This window comes from Pseudophryne corroboree, chromosome 4, assembly GCF_028390025.1.
Source record: "Pseudophryne corroboree isolate aPseCor3 chromosome 4, aPseCor3.hap2, whole genome shotgun sequence".
NCBI classification, from domain to species: Eukaryota; Metazoa; Chordata; class Amphibia; order Anura; family Myobatrachidae; genus Pseudophryne; species Pseudophryne corroboree.
In genome coordinates this window covers 664,057,398-664,083,228 of record NC_086447.1, presented here as the reverse complement: position 1 = coordinate 664,083,228, position 25,831 = coordinate 664,057,398, and the positions used below count along the sequence as shown (strand labels likewise).

Here is a 25,831-nt window from a genome sequence, read left to right as displayed (position 1 = left end):
ATTCTGGAGCTGCAGAAAGTTTCATTACTTCTGCCTTAGTCCGACAGTCTGAAATACCAACCACTCATTTGGAGCGAGCTATCTCTATCACCGCAGGTGACGGAAGTTATATCCCTGAAGGGATCATCACCCACCGTACAGTTCCTCTGAAGATGAAAGTTGGTATTCTCCATTCTGAAGTTATCTCTTTCCTGGTAATTCCCAAAGCCTCTGAAAACAATAATCCTAGGATTCCCGTGGTTACAGGAGCACAACCCCCGCTTGGATTGGCAAACTATGGATGTACTCGTTTGGGGGGAGTCGTGTTCTCAAAGCTGTTTATCCACCGTCAAGCCACTCCTTACCCTAAACTCCACTGATCTCCCAGATGCCTATCAGCCCTTTCTGGACATCTTCAGTAAGCAAGGGGCAGATACCTTGCCTCCCCATCGAATTTGGGACTGCCCTGTCGATTTACTGCCTGGTAAAACACCTCCCAGAGGCCGAATGTACCCTTTATCTCTCCCGGAAACACAAGCGATGTCTGAGTATATACAGGAGAATTTGGCCAAAGGGTTCCTTCGCCCTTCCTCTTCTCCAGCCGGGGCAGGATTTTTTTTTGTTAAGAAGGACGGGGGCCTACGGCCTTGCATCGACTACCGGGGCCTCAACGAAGTTACAGTTAAGAACAGATACCCCTTGCCCTTGATTCCCGAACTATTTGACCGAGAAAAGGGGGCTACCATTTTCACCAAATTGGACCTGCGTGGAGCTTATAACCTCATACGCATTCGCACAGGAGACGAGTGGAAGACTGCATCAATTCTCACGATGGGCATTACGACTCTCTGGTGATGCCCTTTGGCTTATGCAATGCTCCAGCAGTCTTCCAGAATTATGTCAACAAATTATTCCGAGATCTCCTCTATACGTGCCTGGTTGTGTATCTGGACGATATTCTAATATTTTCCAAAGATCTGAAAGTCCATCGGGAACAGGTCAGAGACGTCTAAGGGAAAATCAACTCTTTTGTAAACTGGAGAAGTGCACGTTTGAGGTTCCCTCCATTCCTTTCTTAGGTTACATCATTTCCGGGAGGGAATTACAGATGGATCCTGCCAAAGTCCAAGCAATCAAGAGATTGGACCCTTCCTACCACTCTGAAGGGAATCCAGCGTTTTTTAGGCTTCGCCAATTTCTATAGGAAGTTTATTAAAGATTATTCCTCCATCATCACCCCGATTACAGCACTAACAAGAAAAGGGTCTAATTCTGCAGCTTGGCCACCTGAGGCACTAAAAGCCTTTTAGTTTCTAAAAGAGGCCTTCATGTCTGCTCCTATCCTTCGGCAACCTGATCTCAGTCGTCCTTCTCAGGTGGAGGTGGATGCTTCTCCAGTAGGAGTGGGGGCCGTCTTATCCCAGTACTTCAAGGATCAGAAAGCTTATCCTTGTGCTTATTTTTCCCCAAAGATTCTCTCCGGCAGAAAAAAACTACGCCATTGGAGAACAAGAATTGCTTGCCATAAAACTGGCTTTTGAAGAGTGGAGGTACTTGCTGGAAGGAGCTCAGCACCCAATCTCAGTAACCACGGATCCCAAAAATCTTTTATATCTTCAGACCACCCGATGTTTAAACCCACGGCAAGCCAGGTGGGCCCTGTTCTTCTCCCGTTTTTCTTTCAAGCTCAGTTATCGGCCAGGATCTCTTAATCGGAAAGTAGATATGCTCTCTCGTTCATTGAGTTCAGATGAGTCCACAGATCTTCAAGACAGACAATTCATTCTAGATCCTGCCTCCTTTGCTGCAACTCGTACTAATTCGCTTCCTCCACCAGGAAAAACCTTTGTTGCACCAGAACTCCGAAAAAGACTGCTCATGTGAGTTCATACCTCACCGTGTATGGGACACGCAGGTAGCCTCAAGACTCTTAAGTTCATCCAACGCTCCTATTGGTGGCCCCATCTGAAGACGGATGTTTTGGATTTCATAGCTGCCTGCCCAAATTGTTCCCAACATAAAAGTCCAAGAGGATCACCATCGGGTCTTCTTCATCCGCTATCGGTTCCACAAAAACCCTGGACGCACATCTCCATGGATTTTATAAATGACATACCTGTCTCCAGAGGACGAAACACCATTTGGGTCATTGGGGACCGATTTTCCAAAATGGGGCACTTTGTCCCACTCACAGGTCTTCCATCCGCTCCACAACTATCAAAATTGTGCATATCAGACATCTTCCGGTTACATGGACTTCCACAAGAGAGAGTTTCCGATCGAGGGCCTCAATTTGTGGCTAAATTCTGGAGAGCACTGAGTTCAGCTCTTGGAATGGAATTAAGTTTCTCCTCTGCATACTATCCCCTAACGGATGGCCAGACTGAGAGAGTGAATCAAGACTTAGAGACTTTAATACGACTCTTCATGTCTTCTTCTCAGGATGATTGGCTGGACTATCTTCCATTTGCTGAATTTGCTCACAGTAATCTCACCATTCCGCTACCCATTCCACACCCTTTTATGTGAATTATGGACTTCATCCACGTGTTCCTGCTTTCCAATCTCTTCCAGGTCTTGAAGTACCTGCCGCAGAGTTAGCCCTTCAGCAATTCACTAAGATGTGGAAACAAGTTCATGAGGCTCTGCTTAAAACATCCAATAAATACAATTTTTTTGCAGATCGGAAACGGAAGGCTGTCCCTAGTCTCAAAGTAGCTGATCAAGTCTGGATTTCTACTCGAAACTTAACACTCAAGGTCCCTTCCAAGAAATTTGCCCCCAGATTCATTGGACCATATCCTATTGAAAAAGTATTGAATCCAGTAACATACAAAGTGACGTTGCCTCCGTACTTGAAGATCCCAAATGCATTTCACATCTCCTTACTGAAGCCTCTCATACTTAACCGTTTTCGGGCTGCGCTCCCTAGACCTCCCAAGGTGCAAGCTGCTCAAGAATTTGAAGTTCATAGGATCCTTGACTGTCATAAAAGATATGGTCATCTCCAGTATCTTATTGATTGGAAGGGATATGGACCGGAGGAAAGGTCCTGGGTTTCTGAAGAGGACATCCACGCTCCAAGATTAGTCCGGGTCTTTCATACCAAGAATGAAAGCACAAGGGTGTTCAGAGCCCACCCTAAAAAGGGGGGGTACTGTCATGCTCCGGAGTCTTACCTCCGGTGGGTGCTCCCGCGGGTTACCGTCCTGCTGGTTGGCGCGGCTGCGGCGACAGGGAGCTGCTGGCGGCGGGTCCTCCTGGACGGATGTGCAGCTGCCAAGGGCCAGGGGCCGAGGGTCTGGAGAGCCGAGCGCTGCGGCGGGGATCGCTGTGGTAAGGTCCTCTAGTGGTGACACAGTATAGTGTGTCAGAGACAGAAGCTGGCTAAAGCTGTGTCCTAACACCTAAGTATGTCTCCTGTGCTGGGGGCAGCAATGTTGGAGACCAGAGTATTACCAATGAAGTTCCCAATCTGTGTCCAGCCAATCCTGCGTGTTCTCCCCTTACAAAAGGGGGCTGGCTCAGAGGGAGAGTGCCAGTGCTTCGAGTTACCTCTTTGTGAAAGTTTCTCCAGCTCTGTGCTCCCAGGTTACTTTTGGTTCCCTGGTCCTGGTTGCTCTCATCCACCGGTTACCTAAACGCTGCTGCAGTCCTGTTGTCTAAGTCCGTTGCCACTCCTGGAAGCGCTCACTGGGTCCCAGGTCATAGAGGAGCTCCAGGTGCTAACGGCGGTTCCTGCAGATGTCTTCATTTCTTCAAAGTCCAAGTTCTTCAGCCTCGTCTTTCAATCACAAACCACTGTCTTCATTTCTTCAAAGTCCAAGTACTTCAACCTTATCTTTCAATCACAAACCACAGTCTTCATTTCTTCAAAGTCCAAGTTCTTCAGCCTCATCTTTCAATCACAAACCACATCTTCATTTCTTCAAAGTCCAAGTACTTCAGCCTCGGACGGATGTGCAGCTGCCAAGGGCCAGGGGCCGAGGGTCTGGAGAGCCGAGCGCTGCGGCGGGGATCGCTGTGGTAAGGTCCTCTAGTGGTGACACAGTATAGTGTGTCAGAGACAGAAGCTGGCTAAAGCTGTGTCCTAACACCTAAGTATGTCTCCTGTGCTGGGGGCAGCAATGTTGGAGACCAGAGTATTACCAATGAAGTTCCCAATCTGTGTCCAGCCAATCCTGCGTGTTCTCCCCTTACAAAAGGGGGCTGGCTCAGAGGGAGAGTGCCAGTGCTTCGAGTTACCTCTTTGTGAAAGTTTCTCCAGCTCTGTGCTCCCAGGTTACTTTTGGGTCCCTGGTCCTGGTTGCTCTCATCCATCGGTTACCTAAACGCTGCTGCAGTCCTGTTGTCTAAGTCCGTTGCCACTCCTGGAAGCGCTCACTGGGTCCCAGGTCATAGAGGAGCTCCAGGTGCTAACGGCGGTTCCTGCAGATGTCTTCATTTCTTCAAAGTCCAAGTTCTTCAGCCTCGTCTTTCAATCACAAACCACTGTCTTCATTTCTTCAAAGTCCAAGTTCTTCAACCTTATCTTTCAATCACAAACCACAGTCTTCATTTCTTCAAAGTCCAAGTTCTTCAGCCTCATCTTTCAATCACAAACCACGTCTTCATTTCTTCAAAGTCCAAGTACTTCAGCCTTGTATTTTAATCATAAAACACAGTCTTCAGTTCTTCTTTACCAGAGTTCTTCAGCTTTACTCTTCAAGTCATTTAACCATAGACTTTAATTCTTCCAGTTTCTTCTATTTCTCCAATATTCATGTACAGCCTGATTATTCATTAAAACTAGTTATCTTCCTACAAAGTCCTCCTTTTCTTTACGCCCTCCGTCCAACGTTAACACTTAGTTTGGCTTCCTCCCCATGAGGAGGAATTACATTCAGCCACCTCATTTACTCTCCTCACATGTAGCTGTCCCTTCAGCCAAAACTCGGTTGTCGGAACCCCAACTTACTCCGAGCATGACACAGTCCAGTGGTGCAGCCGAATAAATCCAGGGGTACTGCCGTATAAGTTCAGGGGTACTGGCGTATAAGTCCACCAATATTGTGCGTGCATTACATCTGGGCAAATTCCAGCACGTCCCATGTTTTGCACATACAATTAATTTGGTGGGACAGAAATCTTTGTAAAATGACAGGGGCATTTAGGAGATGGTGTCGGTGGCCCGAAAAATTGCGGGCCACTTTCGACATTCAGCCACTGCGTGCCACTCCTAGATGGGCCAGGGGTTTGTGCAGCACACTTGTGTCAATTAGCTTAGCTATCTTAGCTTACATTCAATATAAGTTATCATAAACAGTCCTATACTGGCTCAACTAGGACTCTAAACTTTAGCAAAGCCAACTTTGAAATAATGAGGGAAACTTTAAGGGATATTGATTGGGAAGGTTTGTTTCTAGAAAAAAATACTACAGAGAAATGGGTTGTATTAAAATCACTACTAGTTAAAAATACTCTCAAATTTATTCCTACGAGCAGCAAAAAAAGGATTAATAATAATTAACCGATGTGGCTTAATAAAAAAATAAAGGAACTTATCAGCAAGAAAAGGCCAGCATTTAAAAAATTCAAATCTGATGGGAATGCAGAATCATTTCAGCACTATAAAGACTGTAACAGAATATGCAAAAAAAAAGAAATAAGAGCGGCTAAAGTAGAAACAGAAAAACGAGTAACTAAGGAAAGCAAATCAAATCCCAAAAAATTCTTTAAATACATTAATAGCAAGAGATTAAAGAAGGAGAGTATTGGCCCTGTAAAAGACAAGTCAGGAGTCTTAATCAAAAACTATAATGACATAGCGGACATACTTAATGAATTTTTTTCAACAGTATTTACTAGAGAGGACCCAATTCAGGGACTGACACACAATCTCAATAATGAGAATATCCCTCTGATAGGTACTTATTTAAGTGAGGAGGTAGTCTGTGACCGATTAAAACATTTAAGGATTAATAAGTCACCGGGTCCTGATGGAATTCACCCAAGGGTTCTTATGGAGCTTCACTCTGAACTGGCAAAACCGCTATTTTTGATCTTTAAGGATTCAGTTATATCAGGAATGGTTCCCAAAGACTGGTGTATAGCGGAAGTAGTGCCTATATTCAAAAAGGGAAGTAAAGCTGAACCAGGTAACTATAGACCAGTTAGTCTTACATCTATAGTGGGGAAAGTTCCTGAAGGTATTCTAAGGGTTAGTATTCAGAAGTTCCTTGAAGCCAATAAAATCATTAAAAGGAATCAACATGGATTCGTGAAGGACAGATCCTGTCAAACCAACTTATTTGGTTTTTACGAAACAGTAAGTGCAAACCTCTATCAGGGTAAAAAAGTGGATGTAATCTTTTTAGACTTTGCCAAAGCTTTCGACACAGTACCACACATGCGACTTATCTATAAGCTACAAGAAATAGGGCTAGGAAGCACGATATGCACTTGGGTCAAGAATTGGTTAGATAACAGAGAGCAGCGAGTTGTGGTTAATGGATCTCTTTCAAATTGGACTGAAGTGTTAAGTGGTGTGCCGCAAGGCTCAGTATTAGGACCGCTATTGTTCAACATTTTCATTAACGACCTAACAGAAGGTCTAGAGAGCATGGTGTCTATTTTTGCAGACGATACCAAATTGTGTAAGGCTATAAATACAGAGGAGGATGCTGAGTCTCTTCAGAACGACTTAGTTAAATTAGAAGCATTGGCAGCCAAATGGAGAATGCGCTTCAACACAGACAAGTGTAAGGTAATGCACTGTGGTAGCAAGAATAAAAATAACACTTACAAACTGAATGGGGTAACATTAGGGGATCCTGTACTGGAAAAAGATTTAGGTGTTCTCATTGATAGCAAACTAAGCAGCAGTTCCCAAAGTAGGATGGCAGAAAAAAGGCTAATAAGATACTAGCATGCATAAAATGGGGATTTGATGCAAGGGACGAGGGTGTTATACTCCCGTTATATAAATCACTAGTGAGGCCTTACCTTGAATACTGTGTACAATTCTGGGCACCGTACTACAAAAAGGATATCCTGGAGCTAGAAAAGGTTCAGAGGAGGGCGACTAAACTAATTAAGGGCATGGAGACGATGGAATACAAGGAAAGGCTTGAACGACTAGGCATGTTTACTTTGGAAAAGAGGAGACTAAGAGGGGATATGATCAACATTTACAAATATATAAGGGGACAATACACAGAGCTTGCACGGGACCTGTTTTTGGCCAGATCAACACACAGGACTCGTGGACACTCACTCAGGTTAGAGGAGAGGAGATTCCGCACAATACGTCGTAAAGGCTTTTTCACGGTAAGGACAATACGTGTTTGGAATTCCCTGCCTAAGGGAGTTGTAATGGCGGAATCTGTCAACACCTTTAAGAATGGGTTAGATAAATTCCTAGTGGATAAGGATATCCAGGGTTATGGGGCATAGTCACGCATTATAGTTACCACAAAAAGGGATAAAATGCAACGGCTAACATCAGCATCAGTCAAAAATTTTAGACTAATCGTGCAAAGGAAAACAAAAATAGGTTGAACTCGATGGACAAATGTCTTTTTTCAACCTCAGATACTATTTTACTATGTTACTATCCAGCTACCTCATTGGGCCAGGTGTTTGTGTCGGCCACTTGGGTCGCTTAGCTTAGCCATCCAGCGACCTTGGTGCACCTCTTTTTCTTCTTTGCATGATGTGTTGTTTGGGGCCTATTTATTAAATCTGCCATCCTGTCTGCCACTGCAGTGCTACTCCTAGATGGGCCAGGTATTTGTGCCGCACACTTGTGTCGCTTAGCAAAGTCATCCAGCTACCTTGGTGCAACCTTCTGGCCTAAAAACAATATTGTGAGGTGTAAGGTGTTCAGAATAGACTGGAAATGAGTGGAAATGAATACCATAAGATCAAAATTACCCACAAATTCTGTGATTTTAGCTGTTTTTGTGGGGGATTTTTTAATCATCCAGATCCAAAACCAAAACCGGCAAGTGTGGTTTTGGTAAAACCAATACAGATCCAAAACATGAGCGAGGATCCAGATCCAAAACCAAAACACAAAACACGAAAAGTGACTGCCGCACATCTCTAGTTTGGTGTAAAACTGGGAAAAATAAAAATGAGGTAAGTAAAAAAAAAAAAAAATATATATATATATATATATATATATATATATATTGCAACACTGTAAGTGTACAAGCTGCCGTTTCCTGGGGTATATGGCAGCACACAGCAGCTGAGGAACAACACAAGTCCAGTTTCTGGTACAACTGGCCCCAGCCAATTTTATTGTACAGAAAATAAAACAAGCACCAAAAGAAAATACCTTGCCTGTCCGGCACTAACTAAACACAAGATGTTCCTAACTATCACTAAAACAAAAAACACAGAGTTCTCTAGCAAACACTGTATAGCTCACTTGTATCAGGAAGCGTGTCTCTCTCCCAGAGATCCTGCAGTCTTCCCAGGCAGTCTGCCCACCCTAATCAGGCCAGCAGCTCTATAACACTCTTACACAGCTGAAAGCCTGATTAGCCTTCTGTGAGGCCAAAGACCCGAACTGGGCCCAATGTCTGGAACTTGCCCCATCTCTCTTTCAGGGCTCTTACCCAGCTTTTCCAACAAACTGAAAATGTTCTAACAAAACAAAACATGTTCCTAGAAGTTTTCATTTTTCTAATACATGTAAGACAAGAACCTGGGACAAACATACCTGCCCTCAAACACTATCCCAGTGTTCTTGTCACATATCCCCCTCCCCTGTTTCGACCTAAGGGCCGGAACACTTGTAGCCCCCAAACAGAAGATGCGGGACAATGCATCTGCGTTGGCCAATTGTGTACCCGGTCTATGTTCGACAGTAAACTTAAAATCATGCAACGCTAGAAACCATCTAGTTACACGAGCATTCTTGCCTCTATTTACATACATCCATTTTAAAGGGGCATGATCCGTCACTAGTCTGAATTGTCTACCCAAGAGGTAATATCTCAAGGTATCTGGTGCCCACTTAATGGCCAAAGCCTCCTTTTCCACAATGGCATACCTTTTTTCATGCTCATTGAGTTTCCTACTCAAATAAATGATAGGGTGTTCGTCCCCATCTCTGGTTTGGGACAGCACAGCGCCTATACCTACCTCTGAGGCATCTGTCTGTACCACAAATTCTTTTGAAAAATCTGGTGTTATCAATACCGGTTGTGAACACAAAGCCACTTTTAACGCTTGGAATGCTTTTTCTGCATCAGGGTTCCATTTCACCATATTTGACTGCTTCCCTTTGGTAAGGTCTGACAACGGCACTGCTGTGGTCGCAAAATTGGGAATAAACCGTCTATAGTACCCAGTTATTCCCAAAAAAGCCCTTACCTGTTTTTTATTCACTGGACGAGGCCAGTTTTGAATAGCAGCAATTTTATTCAATTGGGGCCTAATTAGACCTCTGCCTATGGTGAAGCCCAAATATTTGACCTCCTCCATTGCAAGGCAGCACTTCTTTGGGTTAGCAGTTAACCCTGCCTCTCTGATTGAGTCCAGTACTGCTTGTACTTTAACCAAATGGGACCCCCAGTCTGTACTGTGAATTACCACATCATCCAAATAGGCAGCTGCATATTTTCTATGGGGCCTCAAAATTTTATCCATCACCCGTTGAAAGGTTGCTGGAGCCCCATGCAACCCAAAGGGTAACATACTGGTACAGCCCCTCCGGAACCGAAAAGGCTGTTTTTTATTTTGCGCTATCAGATAAAGGTATTTGCCAGTAACCTTTGGTCAGGTCCAACGTGGTGAGAAACCTGGCTGTTCCCAGCCTTTCTATAAGCTCATCCACACGGGGCATGGGGTACGCGTCAAACTTGGTCACCTCATTTAACTTACGAAAGTCATTACAGAAGCGTATGCTACCGTCGGGCTTCGGGATGAGAACTATGGGACTGGACCACTCACTGTAAGATTCCTCTATGACTCCAAGTTCTAACATGGTTTTAACTTCTTTAGTAACAGCTTCTCGCTGAGCTTCAGGAATCCTATATGGCTTTAAATGAACCCTGACCCCTGGTTCTGTGACAATGTCATGTTTTATTATGGTCGTTCGGCCAGGCAGCTCTGAAAATATCTCCCTATTTTGGATGAGAAATTCTTTAACCTGATTGTTCTGGTCAGCTGATAATGTCTCTGACACCTTTACTGCGGGAAGCAACCGAGGTGAAAACACCGAAGGGCAAGGCTCCGCTGACAGAGACAACCTATCTTTCCAGGGTTTGATTAAGTTAACATGGTAGATTTGTTCGGGTTTTCTCTTTCCCGCTGGTATACTTTGTAATTAACCTCATTCACTTTTTCCCTAATCTCAAATAGACCCTGCCATTTAGCTAGGAATTTGCGTTCCACAGTGGGTACCAAAACAAGAACTCTATCTCCTGGAGCAAATTCCCGTATCTTGGCACTCCAGTTATATACCCTCTGTTGAGCACTTTGGGCCTGTTCCATGTGCTCTCTGACAATAGGTACCACGGCTGCAATCCTATCCTGCATTTGTGATACATGTTCAATAACGCTTCTATAAGGAGTGGGCTGTCCTTCCCACGTCTCTTTGGCAATGTCCAACAGCCCTCTGGGGTGTCTACCATACAACAAATCAAATGGAGAAAACCCCGTAGAGGACTGAGGAACTTCTCTGATGGCCATTAACAAGTAGGGCAACAAACAATCCCAGTTTTTCCCATCTCTCTCAACACCTTTTTTAACATACTTTTTAATGTTTTATTAAACCTTTCCACCAACCCGTCTGTTTGGGGATGGTGGATGGACGTCCTGAGTTGAGTGACCTTAAATAATTTGCACAATTCCTTCATGATCCTTGACATAAATGGAGTACCTTGGTCAGTCAAAATTTCTTTTGGTATTCCCACTCTACTAAAAAGTAAAAACCTGCACCAGCTCCCTAGCTATTGCCTTGGTTGTGATAGTGCGTAAAGGGACAGCCTCAGGATATCGAGTGGCATAGTCCATAATTACCAGGATATACTGATGGCCCCGAGCAGACTTTAACAAGGACCCCACGAGATCCATGGCTATTCTGTCAAACGGGACCTCTATAATAGGCATGGGAACTAGTGGGCTCCTGAAATGGGGTCTAGGGGCATGATACTGGCATTCAGGACAGGAAGAACAATATTCAGACACTTCTTTATAAACCCCTGGCCAAAAGAACCTTTGTAAAACTCTTTCAGTGGTTTTTTCTGCCCCTAAATGTCCTGCGGTAACGTGACTATGAGCTAAATCTAGTACCGTTCTCAGATAAGGCTGGGGAACTACCAGCTGTTCCACCACATCCTCACCCCTTTTGACAATGTGGTACAAGAGCTCATTACAGATGGCCATGTGGGGATACGTAACCCTGTCACCTGGTACCACAGGTTCCCCATTAACAACCTTAACATTCTCCCTAGCCTTTATTAAGGTAGGATCCTTTAACTGTTCAGACGCAAACAGATCCTTCTTTACCTCCAGGTCAGGCACGCTTTCAGTTCTAACTACTATGTCTCTGTTCCCAGCTAGAGGGTCCTCACTGGACTTCCCATCTGTCACTTCCCCAGCCAAACTAGCAAAAGGCAAAGGGTCAGAAAGTTCCGAAGACACACGTACATCCATAAAATCACCGGTATTATCAACTGGCTCTTTACTTCTAACATCTGTTGATAACCGTGATTCCCACAGTTTCCAAAAATGTGGAAAATCCCTCCCTATTATGGCCTCGTGCACCAAGGTGGGGACCAGTCCTACTTTAACAATTGCTGACCCACAACAAGTTTCTATATTCACTTCAGCAGTGACATAATGTTGGGTATCCCCATGTATGCAAGTTACCCCAATAGGTATTTGCTGGACCTTTAAGGGGTTCACTAACCCAGCTTTCACGAGGTTAACTAAACTTCCTGAATCTAGCAAGGCCTCTACCCGGTTAACCTCTAAGAACACATCACACATTTGTTTTTCCAGCTCAGGTGAAGGTACCACAGTACAGGCTAACCTAGCAAAGAAAGACATTCTGCGACATTCAAAGGCAGCATCACATTGCATGGGTTCTTGCGTGACTGGGCAATTGGCAATAACATGACCTGGCATACCACACCTAAAACATTTAACCACACGATTATCAACCCGTTTGGGCAGCATAGACCGTTCTAGCCCCATTGGCCTGTCTCCAGGGCCAGTGTTTACAGTCTCTCCAGCCTTGCGTTCTCTTATCCGCCCAGCAACATTTTCCCAAGGAACAGTCTTACCAGTCTTTACTGAAAGGCGCTGTCGAGGATCTATGGGTTGCTGGGTGGTCATCAGTAGTTCCTCTGCTGCCAAATACCTCTCTACCATGTCCACTAATTGGTCAGCAGTACCCGGGTTTCCATGGCTCACCCACTTGCGCAGGACCATGGGCAAAGATCTCAAGTAGTGGTCCATGACGACTCTTTCAACCATCTGGGGACCAGTTAATGTCTCTGGCTGTAACCATTTTTTTTGTTAGCTGAATAAGGTCGTGCATCTGGGAGCGAGGAGGCTTCTCCATGGCGTACACCCACCGGTGCACCCGTTGTGCTCGTACTGACAGCGTGACTCCCAGGCGGGTCAGGATCTCAGTCTTTAGTTTATCATAGTCCCGAGCCTCAGCAGGGCTTAAATCAAAGTACGCTTTTTGGGGCTCACCTGACAGGAAAGGTGCCAGCAGACTGGCCCACTGTGCTTTCGGCCAGTTCTCACGCTCGGCAGTCCTTTCAAACGTGGTCAGGTAGGCCTCCACATCATCAGCCTCTGTCATTTTCTGCAGGAAGTGACTGACCCGTATAGAACTAGAGCTGGTCGGAGCACTGACGGCCACATCTCCAATCCGGGCTGCAAGGCTCTGCACCACTTCTGTTAAGGCCTCTCTATCCTGACGCTGTTGCCTGTAAAGTTCGTCAACACTTGCCTGCTGTTGTCTCCTATTTTCCTCCATTGCCACCTGCTGCCGTCTGTTGGCCTCCTGCTGTAGTCTCCAATTTTCCTCCATTGCCACCTGCTGCTGTCTGTTGGCCTCCTGCTGAGCCACTGTAGCTTGCAGCAAGGCTTTAAGCAGTTTCTCCATATCAACAGATTCTTCAGGCGGCTTTGTAGCTGCTTTCACCCAGGACATATATCAAACCCTCAGGGGTGAGTCTCAGCAACTTCACACTGGGCTGTATCTGCATAAACCACCGTTTTCTGCAGGCCTCATAAAGCTGCTACTTTCACTTATGCGCAGAACGGACTGCTCGTATTCTCCACCAAGTTGTAACACTGTAAGGGTACAAGCTGCCGTTTCCTGGGGTATATGGCAGCACGCAGCAGCTGAGGAACAACACAAGTCCAGTTTCTGGTACAACTGGCCCCAGCCAGTTTTATTGTACAGAAAATAAAACAAACACCAAAAGAAAATACCTTGCCTGTCCGGCACTAACTAAACACAAGATGTTCCTAACTATCACTAAAACAAAAAACACAGAGTTCTCCAGTAAACACTGTATAGCTCACTTGTATCAGGAAGCGTGTTTCTCTCCCAGAGATCCTGCAGTCTTCCCAGGCAGTCTGCCCACACTAATCAGGCCAGCAGCTCTATAACACTCTTACACAGCTGAAAGCCTGATTAGCCTTCTGTGAGGCCAAAGACCCAAACTGGGCCCAATGTCTGGAACTTGCCCCATCTCTCTTTCAGGGCCCTTACCCAGCTTTTCCAACAAACTGAAAAGGTTCTAACAAAACAAAACATATTCCTAGAAGTTTTCATTTTTCTAATACATGTAAGACAAGAACCTGGGACAAACATACCTGCCCTCAAACACTATCCCAGTGTTCTTGTCACAATATATATATATATATATAAAAGGGAAAATGGCAAAATCCAGGGATCCCAAAGGGAGTTTTGACCAGCAGTTGAAACACAGGAAAAGGAGAGGTAGGAAAAGTCCCTGCGTAAAGCTTTGTCAGATCTGATTTCTTTATGCATGACCCACGGTGTACCTCTGGCCTCTTAATTTTTCTGTGTAAAATTTTACACATATTCTTAATATTATTCAGTCTAGTCTGTGAAATCGCTTTTACAACTAATAGTTGTTTTCTACTACAAATAATGTACTTATTTCTGCATTATATTAATTACCATTGTCAACAACATGGACATCCCCAGTCGAATATCATGAGCTAATGTAATTGGCTGAGAAGCTTGGCAGCTGTGGAGTGCATCACACCTGTATACGATGCTTCATGTTATATTTAATGAGAGTCGTGTTACTGACTTCCAACTCCTGCGACAACATCTTTGGCCATATTTCTCTGCAGCCTCCCAGCCTCCTGGCTGGTTTCCTTAAATACTGCATTTGACTATTTCATCCATCCACTTTAATAAACATAACTTGAGACTTGATGTAATAATATTATGTAGAAAATTATTTATTTAGTTGTCAATATAAAATAGACTTTCATAAATTTTGTGCTCCACAACTGACCAGCATCTAACGGTACGCGGCACACTTTTTCTGCCCTTTGCTCTGCGTCTGACTCCAGGTGCCCAGCTGGATCCTCCTCTTCTGCGGTGCTAGATCCGTCCCGTCTCTATCACAGTGAGCTCCGACTACGCATGCATGTTGAAAATGGTATAGGTCTTAGCAAATTATTATATAGATATGCTGCCAAATTATACTAAAGGTATACATCGTATTATTGTACTGAGCATTTAAATAACATAAAGGGACTAAATCAGAGTTGATCGTAGCAGCAAATTTTTTAGCAGTTGGGCAAAAACATGGCCCTCATTCCGACCCGATCGCACGCTGCACTTCTTTGCAGCGGTGCGATCGGGTTTGGAATGCGCATGTACGGCGTGCGCATTGCACATGCGTGTCGTTGCCCAGCGACGGCAACGACGCTGACAGCAAAGAAAGCAGTTGCAGAGGTGACCACAAGAAGATTGACAGCAGGAAGGCGTTCCGCGGCGCAACTGACCGTTTGAAGCTGTTTTCGGGAGTGGTAAGAAAAACGCAGGTGTGTCCAGGCAAATGGAGGGCGGATGTCTGACGTCAAAGCCGGGACCTGCATCGCTGGACCCGTCGCACAGAGTAAATATGTCCAGGGCTGATTTTGTTTTGTGTGAAACTTTTTTTTCGCATAGCAGGGCTGCGAACGCTTGTGCAGCCTTGCTATGCTAAAATACACTTCCCCATAGGCGGAGATTAGTTGATCGAACCAGCAGCAAAAAGTTGCTTGGTGCGATCAACTCGGAATGAGGGCCCATGAGCACTGCAAGGGGGGCATATATAACATGTGCAGAGAGAGTTAGATTTGGGTGGGGTGTGTTCAAACTGAAATCTAAATTGCAGTGTAAAAATAAAGCAGCCAGTATTTACCCTGCACAGAAACAAAATAACCCACCCAAATCTAACTCTCTCTGCAAATGTTATATCTGCCACACCTGCAGTGCACATGGGGGGTAATTCAGACCTGATCGCTCGCTAGCGTTTTTTGCAGCACTGCGATCAGGTCAGAACTGCGCACGCATATGCACCGCAATGTGCAGGTGCGTTGCACGGGTACAAAGCGCATCGCCGCTCAGCAATGGGTTTGTGTGAAGAATCCATTCGCACGGGTGATCGCAAGGTGATTGACAGGAAGAAGGCGTTTGTGGGTGTCAACTGACCATTTTCAGGGAGTGGTTGGAAAAACGCAGGCGTATCCATGCGTTTGCAGGGCGGGTGTCTGACGTCAATTCCGGTCCCGGACAGGTTGAAGTGATCGCAGCGGCTGAGTAAGTCCTGGGCTACTCGGAAACTGAACAAGAACTTTTTGTACCGCTTAGCTGCACATGCAATCGCACACCTGCACAGCTACAATACACTCCCCGGTGAACGGCGACTATGCGAACGCAGGACTACAAAAAACAGTTAGCGAGCAATCAGGTCTGAATTACCCCCATGGTTTTGCCCAACTACTAACAAATTTGCTGCTGTGATCAACTCTGAACTACCCCCAAAATATTGTTTAAATCATTTATCACTTGCCTTACCCATTAACTAATATTATATAATAAAGATTTCATATCAAATATTTTGATCAGCGCCACCAATAAGTTTAACATGCAGTGATGTAGATTCTTTCTAAATAAGCATCTGAAACACCCATATGCAAATTACTCATGACAACACTGAGTCATCCTATCATCCATATAGTTCATCGACAAAAGCAGAAGGATGCAGGCTTTACTTTCACCAAGGCCATGTACACTCCTTTTATTTTCTTCTCTTTATATGTAGAGCTTCATCAATTATAGACAGTGGTGCACTATTGCACAGAAACTAATTGTAATGCATAATTTAAATGTGTGCCCTTTTCTGGGTTCTAATATCATAATATCCAAATACTGTATTACACTCATCAAAACTGATAAATATGAAATTATTTTTCAACACGTTGAACCATTAAAATAATATTTATATGACTGCTAAGAGTGGTTCCACAAGCCATGACAATTGACAATGGTAAGGTTGGTGAATAGGAACTGTCAATCATCCTACTCAAAACTGACACCATCTGGCAAATGGGATGGATATTGGAAAGTTTTGCAAATTGTTAATGTAATTACCGACACTCTCCGGTGTTCATTTATTTAATTCCCAAAACGGGCATAGCTAGAACTTTATGGGCCACATAGCAACATTTTGAAGGGGCCCCTATCCCAATGCTTCTAAAGAGACACCTATGCACATCAGTTGTTAATTTTAGGCCCCATAATAGTGCCCTAGTTCATTTTCTGAACCATAGTTCTGCCCTTTTTAATATTATGCCCCATAGTACTACCCTGGTTTATTTATGAACCATAGTAATGCCACAGTTCAGATTATATCACCTTGTAGGGCTGGCAGTACAGATTATGCAACACAGTACCCCCAATACACATTATGACATACAGTGCCCCCAGTTCATATTAAACCACAAAACAGTTCCCTATTTCATATTATGCCACACCATAGGGCCTCCACTTCATATTCTGCCATGTTGCAGTGCCCCACTTCATATTATGTAAGAGTATAATGCCCTGCAGTTCATTATATACCACATTACAATAAGCAGGTCCAGGGGCATTCCTAGATATATTTTAGGCCCCAAACCAAAGGATTGTAGAGACCCCTATGTAACACCCAATGGTGAAAAATGTAAATAACACATGTAACTATGACAGAGAAGGTGGGCCCCTCTCAGCTCTGGGCCCCATAGAGGCTGCACTACCTGCACCTAAGGTAACTATGCCCTTACTTCCAAATGTTCCTTCTCTACTATATTTCTATTTACATTTAAATTCTTCTGCTCATTTTTGTTTTTATTATTTTGATACTACCGACTACACCCAGTGGCGGAAGTCTGGGAGGCAATGGAGTCGGATGCCGCCGGGCTCCAGCAATGAAGGGGGCACCTTCTCCATTGCCTCCGACAGTGTGGTTGTCCGGCTGTGGCTCCCGTCTCCCGAATGACACCCCGGCTCCCGCCCCCTGAGAAGTGCGGCTGCCCGGCTCCAGGATGATGATACCGCGACGCTTCAGCTCCCGCCCCCCATAGCGCAGCTACCCAGCTCCGGCTTCAGCCTGATGACATCACGGCTGGCCGGCTCCTGCCCCACAGTGCCGCTACCCGGCTCCGGCACCACCACAGCACAGCTTCCCGGCTTCAGCTCCTGCCGCAGAACGCCGCTGCCCAGATCCTGCATGCTTACACTGAGGCAGGTGAGAAGAGGTATCTCATGGAGGAAAGTGTCAGGGTGGGGGACAGTGTGTGTGTGTGTGTGTGTGTGTGTGTGTGTGTGTGTGTATGTGTGTATTTGTATAGATGTGTATGTGACTGTGCGTATGTATATATGTGGCTATGTGTGTGTATATATGTGGCTATGTGTGTATAAGTGGTATAATGTGTGTGTGTGTGTGTGTGTGTGTGTGTGTGTGTGTGTGTGTGTGTGTGTGTGTGGCTGGGTGTGTATTTGTATATATGTGAGTGCGTGTATGCGTGTATATGTGGCTGTAAGTGTATATCTGGACTGGGCCGCGGGGGGGGGGGGGGGGGGGCAATATAAACTTTTTCGCCTCCGGGCGTCTTATAATAACTTACGCCCCTGGCTACACCATTATCATATCCTGCATACCAGTGTCACATATCACCTGTTTGTTTATAGCACCTACCGGTATGGTTGGCGACTTGCTGGTAACAGTAGTAATCAGCAACACTGGTAAAGTTGGCGACTTGCTGGTAACAGTGGTAACTGATGTCAGTGCTATAAATCAGGCAGAAGTATAACTGATATACTGTCGGAAGGCTAGTAGCGTTTGCTCCATAAAAGGTGGCAACCAGACTTTCAGCACAAGTTCATGGGTAGATGAGTTGGGTCTTTGGAATGTAAAGCTGAATTACACTTTCAGTCATTGTTTCTTCGAGGCAGCTCACCTCAGTACACTGTTCTTCATCTCTGACTTCTGTTTGTATTTTGGTTTCCACTGACTACATGCACCTTCTCTGCTGCAAGATGGGGTTTTTTAACTAACAACTGAAAACAAAGCTTTATTTATTAGATACTTTTACTAATGAAAAATGCAATTACCATATATATAGGGTTTAGGGTGCTGGAAGTGTGGGTCAGAAGGACATTAGGGAAAGGTAAGTATAATTACCTCCACCCTGTCAGGATTCTCACAATCGGGATGCCGCTGTCGGTATTCTGGTATTCTGGATGCCGGCATCCCAACTGCGGGCATTTCGAACCCAACCCACACTAGCAATAGCCCACTACTTGATGCAAATTATGCAACTGGATAAATCTGCATAGCCTGCAGTTGTGACTGTACTTTGCAGGCATGAGATAAGAACACTCCATTAACGCTCCAGCTCCAGCTACACAGTCATAAGCAGAACTGTAATTGAATAGCATTCACCTCTGCATCACTCGTACTTGGGTACGCCTGGATCCGAAGCATGTACACTCTACAATGTGTATGTTACATTCTACAACAGCCCTTTAACTCTATCCACACAGAGCGACATAAGCACGTTGCCTACCTTGGAAAGATAAGTGACTTTTATCTTTTTTTTTTAAATGTAGTTTTAAATAGAATCATGTAAGAACAATAATAAAAATGCAATATTGCACACAAGCATGTATGCCATCAGGTGCTTTGGCTGATCTCCCAATTCTTCTAATGGTCACAGGCATGCTACAGGATATATACAGGATATGCTCTCTACATATTTGTTTCCTAAAACATATCAAAACAACACCTTCATGGGCAGCATAAAAGATAAATTCACTCTAATTGTAAACTATACACAATCTTATCCACTATAAGGAGTATATTTTCTAAAGAGGGGATTTATAGAAGTGCGGATGTTGTCCATAGCAGCCAATCAGATTCTAGTTATTATTTATCTAGCACCTTGTAGAAGATAATAGCTAGAATCTGATTGTTAGCCCCAGGGCCATAACTAGGTGGCACACAGCGCAGGACCACCGGCAACACCCGGGCTGCTCTGTCGCCGCTGCCACCGCACTGTGTGGTGGCCTGCCACCCCCCACTGTCACCGCCCTGCGCACCTGACGCCCAGCTGCATTGCCCGTTTACCTCTTACGTCTACCTCTGCAGCCCCCCCCCCCTCCGCTCCTCCCCTCCTCCGTGTGCTGGGAGAGATAGCATCTCTCCCAGCCTGCCCCCAGCCCACCCACAATGTCCTGCACTATGAAGAGCGCACACTGGCCCTATTTTGTATATGGGGGGCGCTGATGCTGTTTCTTGCACACAGCGCTAAAATGTTATGGCACTGGGTAGCCCCACTCTATAAACCTGCACTTTAGTAAATATACCCTTAATTTTTATGAGTCACAAAAGGTACAGTGCAAACAGGCCCAATTTATTAAACTGATTCCAGACTAACACCTCTCATTCTGGTATTTGTTACAGTTAGTAGTATTAAATTATTACCACTAATTTATGTATCAGAAGTCCTGTGGTTAGCAAATAAGCTGAACTACTGAGACCGGTACACAGGGTAGGACTGGCCCACCGGGGTACTGGGGAAATCTCTGGCATGCCCCACTACCTGGAGGGCGGGTGCAGGGGAACTCCTCCTCTTCTTCTAATGTCAGGTTTCAGGCAGTGCACTGGAAATATACATTGTTACTCTATTACAGGGTAAGTTACCTGGTAGAGCAGGAATATGGATGTATAGACCGTGTAGTGGCAAACGCAGGATTTCTAAAGTGGGGTTTCCAAATGCAATCCACAACCTCCCACTCTACAGATCATGGAATACAGCATTAATATTTAACACTACAGATGGTCTATAGTATAGGCTGTATTAAACATATTTACATATGTAACACTACTTCTGTCTTGGCGTGCCTCCACCCAAGCTTTCACCCCAGGCTTGCTTGGGAAAGCCGAAAATATTATTATGATGGGGTTTTGTAATATGTTGCTGTACGGTGTTGAACAATTATAATATAATAACTATATAATTTTAGATTGAACCTCTCACCTGATGAATTAATGATTCAGACGTGTCTTTTTCTGTTTCTCCTTTTCTTTCAGGACTCTCCAACAAAGAATATTCACATACCCAGTCCCAACTATAACAGGTAAGTATCTTTATTTTATTATTTAGTATATATTATGTAGACATTAAAATGGACACCAATAGTAATAGGATTAGTATTGTAAGTATAACTCACTTATATAAATATACTTGACATTTAAGATACTAGGATTCTTACTAGTAATATTTTAATTCTTAAATATTATCTGTTGAATTATTAAGATAATACTGAGGCTGTCTGTATAGTCTTCACTATCGTTATAATGTAACACTAGTTGCCGACAGATGGAAAGTTCATAGTATCGATGTTGAATATTCTCCGATGATCACTTCACCTACAACTTGAGGTCACTCTCCATATGTCAAGTTATAGATACCTTTACTGCAATAAATTTGCTTCAATGGTATCCCATCGGTCAATATATATAGTATGACTGTATGTTCAGTTTTCCAGCTTCATTTACACTCTCCCCCAACTCTGCAATTCTGCAGTTAATAATGAAGAGAGTGGTATATTACTCTAAAATTACCAATTCCTCTCTGTCTTCCGTTATAGGTAAATATAACATTGATGACAAACAATTGAGATGGAGAACAATTTATTACTTATTTGTTCCTTCTCTTGTCAGGTATGTGGGATGAATGGATGGACGATCTGTAGTATACCCTATTTCTTACCTCCTCCTCATTTCATCGGTGTATAGTAACTAGGGTTTCTCTGATGTATACAGTCGGCTTTCAGGTAAAGTATAGTTATTACTTACTGTCCCGGCCTGTCATCCTTTACAGTATTTACTCAGCGACCTCTCTCTATATATTCTCGGGGCTCTCCGCTCCGTCCGTCTTGTCACTTTCCCCGTCACCTCGGCACACCCGTCCTCTCTCCTCCCTGTTCCGGTCCGTCTCCTCTTGCTGCGCAATCCAATCTTCAACCGTCTGGCGCGCGGTCCCCGTTCGTCCATTTCTCTCCTCGAGCCACGGCCCCCTGCAGTGTCCCTGTGCGCATGCTGTTCTTCCTTCCTCGAGCGACAGTTAAGGTCGTTTCAGTGCTCTCCTCCCAACTCCTTCTCCCTGGCACTGACAGTGTCCGTAGGAATCAGCACATAGCGCTGCACAGTCTTTTAACTATATAATAACTAGTAATATATATATAATTGATACAGTTCACTATTATACACTATCATATCTATATTTATCTACATATCCCAACAATCCTTTACTTACATAACTCCTATAGGGGGTTACACATAATATAAATAAGTGGCCAGGAAAAGGTTAAATATACTATAATAAATAAATAACTAAATAAATAAGTAAGTAAATGAATATAATAGAACCAGTACTGCACTTTCTTAGCACACATTCTCCTACCTGTAAGGCACCTGTCTCTTCTTCCTGGTAGCTATTCTCTGGTCCAGTGCACTGATTGAGGACTCACATCCACACACGCTGCAATTTGGTAGAAGCTGCTGTCACTGGGCACTTGCAGCAACTATGCTCTGTCCCTTAAACTGAATGATGTGGTGGCAGATCTAGTAATCATATTATATACCATTGATATTGTTGTCATAATTTGAGCCACTTGCCAAGAGGAGGGGGGTTTCTGGGTAACCAGAAACCCCCCTGCGTTTGCCTATGCAGTGCACTGTTATATCCATGTTGTCTGTAGGCTATGTCCTCTATAATGCTTGACCAAACCCTTAAGCATGGGCCCTTACAACTGTCTTCTCCATGGCCAAGTCTGACACTGCCCGTACAAGTGGAAGATCTGAGAAGCTGGTGGTAGGTGTCTCTGTACAAAAGAAGGCGGCGCGGCATTTGAATAACTTCTCAGATCCGCTGCAGAGACACAATTATCATCCACCTATGAATCAGGTTCTTTGTAACAATTAGGGCCATATTCATCATCACTTAATAGGACATTTTTAAAAAAAATTCATGTCCCTTTCTCACTTTCAAGTATCAGCCTCATTCATCAAGACTGTAACAAAGAAGATACCACTCATATCTCTTTGTTACAGTTACGCCACAATCATTTCCACACTCCCCATTATGAAAATGCCTTATTTTTTTGAAACTGTACACCACCTCAGAATAGCGTACAGTTTCACTGTCAAGTTCCATATCTCTTCACGAGCTACGTTTAATCAGCAACTTGTGCAGCAGAGGGATCTACTGAGATCCCTTCCAGGTGTCTCTTCCCTGCCTGCAGCTCCAGTCATCAGTGTACCAGCACTCACTTCTGCAGCGAGTCAGGGAGAGTGGCTGCAGTGCTCACATCTACAGCCAGTGCAGCCCAATACTCAGTTCCACCAGGGGGTGGCACCGTGGTTACAGCTCTTACTTCTGCAGCCAGGCAACTTTGTAGCAGTCCTGGCAGGGGTTAGGGTGGCCAATTCCGAGCCATTTTTTCAATCCCGGTTATCGGGATTGAAAAATGGTCAATCCCGGGATTCCCGGGATACCCGGGATTGGCTTTTCCCTATGTGTCGGCCCCTAATCTTGAGGACGCATAACGCTGCCCGTCTTAAAAAAAACAAAGGGCCTCATGATCCCTCATTCAGGGCCGGCTCCAGAATAGAGCGGCCGCACGGGGCGCCACCCTTAATGGGCGACGCGCACTGGCGCCGCCATATTCGAACCTGGAGCCGGCCCTGTGCAGCATTACCCGGCCTTATACTCTTGCGTGCCAGTATGCGCTGTGCGGTGCCAGTGTCTGACGTCAGACGCCAGCGCCACGCAGCGCGCATAGCGCACAATACCGCTTTGGAGCCCGGCTGCCCGGCCGCGCCCTCAGACAGCAGCACTCCTCCCCCTCCCAGCGCCGCAGGTATTGTGGGGGGCATTTATGGATGGCACTGTGTGGGGTCATATCTGAACTGTGGGGGCATTTTGTATCTGGCACTGTGGGGGCATATCTGCACTGTGGGGGCATTTTTGTATCTGGCACTGTGGGGGCATATCTGCACTGTGGGGGCATTTTTGTATCTGGCACTGTGGGGGCATATCTGCACTGTGGGGGCATTTATGTATCTGGCACGGGGGGCATTTATGTATCTGGCACTGTGGGGGCATATCTGGCACTGTGGGGGCATTTATGTATCTGGCACTGTGGGGGCATTTATTTATCTGGCACTGTGGGGGCATTTATGTATCTGGTACTGTGGGGGCATATCTGGCACTGTGGGGGCATTTATGTATCTGGCGACACTTATGTATCTGGCACTGTGGGGGCATTTATTTATCTGGCACTGTGGGGGCATTTATTTATCTGGCACTGTGGCAGCATTTATTTATCTGGCACTGTGGGGGCATATCTGGCACTGTGGGGGCATTTATGTATCTGGCACCGTGGGGGCATTTATTTATCTGGCACTGTGGGGGCATTTATGTATCTGGCACTGTGGGGGCATATGTGGCACTGTGGGGGCATTTATGTATCTGGCACTGTGGGGGCACTTATGTATCTGGCACTGTGGGGGCATTTATTTATCTGGCACTGTGGGGGCATTTATTTATCTGGCACTGTGGCAGCATTTATTTATCTGGCACTGTGGGGGCATATCTGGCACTGTGGGGGCATTTATGTATCTGGCACTGTAGGGGCATTTATGTATCTGAAACTGTGGGGACATATCTGGCACTGTGTGGCCATTCAGAGGCGGAACTAGCGCCAGTGCAGGCAGTGCCTTGCACTGGGGCCCGCCTCTGTCAAGGGGCCCAAAGCCAGAGCGGCATGTAATGAGTCAAACTGACTCATTACATGCCGCCTGGCTGCCGCTGTGTGCCGCCGCCGAGGAGAGGATGCGCACCGGCTACGGGGGGGGGGGGGGGGGGGAGGAGGAGGAGGGGGGGAGGAGGAGGGAGCCGCAGCAGCGCTATGTCATTGGTAGAAGCGCTGCTGCTGCTGGCCCTCTCCTTTACCATATATTGCCCTCCGCTGCTGTGAATGCTGGGATGCGCCTGCGGCGTGCACTGCCCCTGTTTTACATAGAGGAGCGGGGCTCCGATGCCGTTTCTTGCGCACAGCACTAAAATGACTAATTACGGCACTGTTGCTAGGTATCCATTTCACTGGCCGTGAGCAGGTCCCCCTCACCAGATCCTCTCCAGGGGTGAGGCGGTGAACTTAGATGGGGGGGGCCCAAAGCATTTTGTCGCATATGGGCCCACCGCTCGCTAGTTCCGCCACTTTGGCCATTTATGTATCTGGCACTGCTGGGGGGCATGTCATGTTGCTGGCACTGCTGGGGGGCATGTCATGTGTTGCTGGCACTGCTGGGGGGCATGCCATGTGTGGCTGGCACGGCTGGGGAGCATATCATGTAGTGTTCCCGCTAGGCGTCTGTGGCTAGGCAATGTGTCTCAGTGCTCTACCTGGCGCAATGTGTCTCTGTGCTCTACCTGGCACAATGTGTCTCAGTGCTCTACCTTGCGCAATGTGTCTCAGTGCTCTGCCTGGCGCAAAGTGTCTAACGTGCTCTACCTGGCGCAAAGTGTCTAACGTGCTCTGCCTGGCGCAAAGTGTATAGGAGGTTCTACCTGGTGCAGTGTGTATTAGCTGCACTGCTGTGTGGTGTAATGTGAATTGCCACTATTATGTTGCCACGCACCTTCCCCACCAAGCAACGCCCCTAAATTTTTGCTGCGCGACTTCGGCGTGCACTGTTCATGCTTTAGCATGTAGGTAGATGAGCACCAAGCATTACAGTATGTACATCATTTGCCCTCCTAACTTAAAAATGTGCCCTCCCTGTGATCAGCACCTTGCCCTAAAAAGTGAACACTATCATGTGTAGCTGGCACTGCTGGGGGGCATATTGTGTGTAGCTGGCACTGCTGGGGGGCATGTCATGTGTAGCTGGCACGGCTGCGGTGCATGTCATGTGTAGCTGGCACGGCTGCGAGGCATATCATGTCTATCTGACTGGCACTGCACATTATGTGTATCTGGCACTACACTGGAGACATTATGTGTATCTGACACTATACTGGAGACATTGTGTGTAAGGAACACTACTGTGGCTGTTATGGGTAAGGCTGCTAATTGTGTGCGTAGAGGGGGTATGAAAATATATTTATTTATAGTCTAATAATATGAAGTTATGAGGCCACGCCCACTTTCCCAGAGGCCACGCCCACTTACCCTGGAGAGCAGCGCTTTTACATGTTCTCGCTCAGGGTACTAGTAGGCCTGGAGCCGGCCCTGCCCTCAATCCCC

The 25,831-nt window shown here is 45.6% G+C and overlaps 1 long non-coding RNA gene across 1 annotated transcript; it reads right to left on the bottom strand.

Annotated features, from left to right (window-relative positions):
- Positions 1-14,484: 14,484 nt before the first annotated feature.
- Positions 14,485-21,666, bottom strand: LOC134911680 (uncharacterized). The gene is made up of 4 exons (XR_010176761.1): positions 21,375-21,666; positions 20,554-20,644; positions 18,210-18,571; positions 14,485-14,620 (listed from the first exon to the last, which is right to left on the bottom strand). It is a non-coding gene; the product is annotated as an uncharacterized LOC134911680 (long non-coding RNA).
- Between the last annotated feature and the right edge of the window lie 4,165 nt (positions 21,667-25,831).